Genomic DNA, 3650 nt, shown 5'->3' with positions numbered 1-3650 from the left:
TTATTACCCAGTACCAAATCTAATGTGGCTTCGCCCCTTGTTGGCCTATCTACATACTGTGTCAGGAAGCCCTCCTGCACACTCTGGACAAAAACTGACCCATCTATAGTACTCGAACTATAGTGTTCCCAGTCAATATTTGGAAAGTTGAAGTCCCCCATGACAACTACCCTGTCTCTCTCACTCCTATCGACAATCATCTTTGCTATCCTTTCCTCTACATCTCTGGAGCTATTTGGAGGCCTATAGAAAACCCCCAACAGGGTGACCTCTCCTTTCCTGTTTCTAACCTCAGCCCATACTACCTCAGTTGACGAGTCCCCAAACATCCTTTCTGCAACTGTAATACTGTCCTTGACCAACAATGCCACACCTCCACCCCTTTTACCATCTTGTCTGTTCTTACTGAAACATCTAAATCCCGGAACCTGCAACAACCATTCCTGTCCCTGCTCTATCCATGTCTCCGAAATGGCCACAACATCGAAGTCCCAGGTACTAACCCATGCTGCAAGTTCATCCAGCTTATTCCGGACACTCCTGGCATTGAAGTAGACACACTTCAATCCAACTTCTTGCTTGCCGGTGCCATCTTGCTTCCCTGAAACTTTATTTCGGACCACCCTACTCTCAACCTTTTCTATAGTCGAACTACAATTTTGGTGCCCATCCCTCTGCTGAACCCACCCGAACAGCCTTAGCAAATTTCCCCCCCAGGATATCGGTACCCCTCTGGTTCAGGGGAAGACCATCTTGCTTGTAGAGGTCCCACCTACCCCAGAAAGAGCCCAATTATCCAAGAATCCAAAACCCTCCCTCCTGCACCATCCCTGTAGCCACGTGTTCAACTCCTCTCTCTCCCCCTATTCCTCGCCTCACTAGCAGGTGGCATGGGCAACAAACCAGAGACAACAACTCTGTTCGTCCTAGCTCTCAGCTTCCATCCTAGCTCCCTGAATTTCTGCCTTAAGTCCCCGTCTCTCTTCCTACCTATGTCGTTGGTGCCAATGTGGACCATGACTTGGGGTGCTCCCCCTCCCCCTTAAGTATCCCAAAAACACGATCAGAGACATCACGCATCCTGGCACCTGGGAGGCAACACACCAACCGTGAGTCTCTCTCGTCCCCACAGAACCTCCTATCTGTCCCCCTAACTATGGAGTCCCCAATGACTAATGCTCTGCTCCTCTTCCCCCTTCCCTTCTGAGCAGCAGGGACAGACTCTGTGCCAGAGACCTCTGCCCCACTACTTTCCCCTGGTAAGTTGTCCCCCCCCAACAGTATCCAAAACAGTATACTTATTGTTGAGGGGAATGGCCACAGGGGATCCCTGCACTGCCTGCTGGCTCCCTTTCTGTCCCCTGACCATAACCCATCTGCCTTTTTCCTGTACTTGAGGAGTGACTACCTCCCTGTAACTCCTCTCAATAACCTCCTCTGCCTCCCGAATGATCTGAAGTTCATCCAGCTCCAGCTCCAGTTTCCTAACGTGGTTTTCAAGGAGCTGGAGTTGGGTGCACTTCCCGCAGATGTAGTCAGCAGAGGCACTAGTGGTGACCCTTACCTCCCACATTCTGCAGGAGGAACATTCAACTGCCCTGGCCTCTGTTCCCATTATTCTAAATTCCCAAGACTTAAAAAATAAAGAATAAAAAATAAACTTGTTACCTTACCAATCAGGCACACAGAACCTTTTTTTTTGGTTAGAGGAGGAGGATGGGTGGAAGACACTACCCGGTTAGTGTTTCGGGTAACACAACCACACAAATATATTGCCTCACACACTCACCAGTCCCGTGTCGGCTCCTGCTCAGTGTCCCTCCGCCTATTCACGTGGTAAGCTTTTTAAAGATTCAAAAACCGTGACTCACCGGCTTCCCGACAGGCTCCTGATTCAAAAACCGTGACTCACCGGCTTCCCGACAGGCTCCTGGTTCAAAATCCGTGACTCACCGGCTTCCCGACAGGCTCCTGATTCAAAAACCGTGACTCACCGGCTTCCCGACAGGCTCCAGGCTCCAGGCTCCAGGTTAGGTGGATTAGCCATTGGAAATGCAGGGTTACAGGGATAGGGTAGGGGTGTGAGTCTGTGTGGGATACTCTTTGGAGGATTGGACTGAGTGAACTGTTTCCACACTGTATGGATTTGATTCTATTTCATTGTACAGACTGTGATGACAACAATGTTTGAGAAAGGTAGAAAATCAGGAGGAGGAATAGACTATCCAATGCTTGAGGCCTGCTCCCCCATTTCATATGATCACAATCATCCAATTCAGGGCTGTGTTCTGAGTTCCTCCCTTTACCCTCTGATTCTTTTCAGCCGAAGAATTATATCTGGCTCTTTATTGATGAGTTTTGCTGCATTGTTGGCCATGGTCAAATATTGTGTAAATGTACAGGGTTTAATCAGTAACCTTATGGTACACGAGCTATGGTACGAATGATCCCTGGGGAGCAGTGATCATAGTGGGTAGAATTTAATGCTTCCCCCTTGACGGGCTTGCTGGTGGAGGGTGGGATGTATTTAACTGGACGGGGAATATGAAGGAAATCATGCCTGGGCAATTTATGGTCAATGACAACAACTTCCAGTGGAACATCCTGTGACATACCCTGTGCCTCATTGTTAGGCACCTTCTAAAAGTTGGTACTTTTCTGAAAGTTATGAACTTGCTTCTGGAAAGCATGGATACATCAGCTCAGTAAAGTGTTAATAACAAAGGTTTATAGTTACACACTGCAAGTTATTGAATGTCACAATGATAAACTAAGAATGCTACTGAACACTTGTCAACTGTATCTAGGAAACAGTGTTCTAACCTTAAGAAGAAATTGTGTAACAAGCAAGCCACAACAATCTGTATGCCTTAGCTTCCTGCTAAGTTGAAAGATGTGGATCAGCATGTGGGCTCATGTATTTCCTGCTTGTTCAGCTTTTTTTAAGTGAAGGAAACATTGAAGTCACACCTGGGACCTTTAGATTCGCTAGACTCACCCCAACAGCTCTTTCAGAAAAGGCAGTGCTGCTTTGCTGACCGTGTGATAGTTCTCCCCTTACTTAATAAACAGAAAAGAAGACCTTCCTTTAAAACAACAGTTACAACAGAGGATGTGTTTGCTGTAGAGAGGTTACAAACACGTTTACAAGGATATTGACAGGAATGGAGAATTTTAGCTCTGAGGAGAATTTTGACATGAAGGAGTTGTTTTCTTTGGAACAAAGAAGGCTGAAGAGAAATTTAACTGAAGTTTGTAAGGTGACTATGTAAGGTCCGTAGGGAGGTTCTATTTCTCATGGCAGAGAGGGCAATAATTGGGACATAGTTTTTGAACAATTGATAAGTAAGAAATTTCAGTAGGAGTACAGAAGACTTTATTTTTACCCGCAGCGTAGCGGGGGTTCTCAAACTTACTGCCTGCAAAGGTGGCACAGATCAAGCCAATATGCTCTTTGAAGTAGCGCAAACCCTGAAACCATGGAGCACGAGCTGGAAACATGGGTTGGGCTAAATAAAAGGTAGGTCATGCAGTGTCCTTCTGTGGTTTATGTTTCCTTCATTCCATGAGAAGATACAATGCAGTGAAAGCCAGCGAACTACACACAACAGATAGAAAGCAATTGACCCAGTAACACTGGGGACATTTAC

Source organism: Stegostoma tigrinum, chromosome 20, assembly GCF_030684315.1.
Source record: "Stegostoma tigrinum isolate sSteTig4 chromosome 20, sSteTig4.hap1, whole genome shotgun sequence".
In the NCBI taxonomy this organism is placed as follows: domain Eukaryota; kingdom Metazoa; phylum Chordata; class Chondrichthyes; order Orectolobiformes; family Stegostomatidae; genus Stegostoma; species Stegostoma tigrinum.
The sequence above is the reverse complement of the archived record's forward strand: the minus strand, read 5'-3'. Positions refer to the sequence as shown.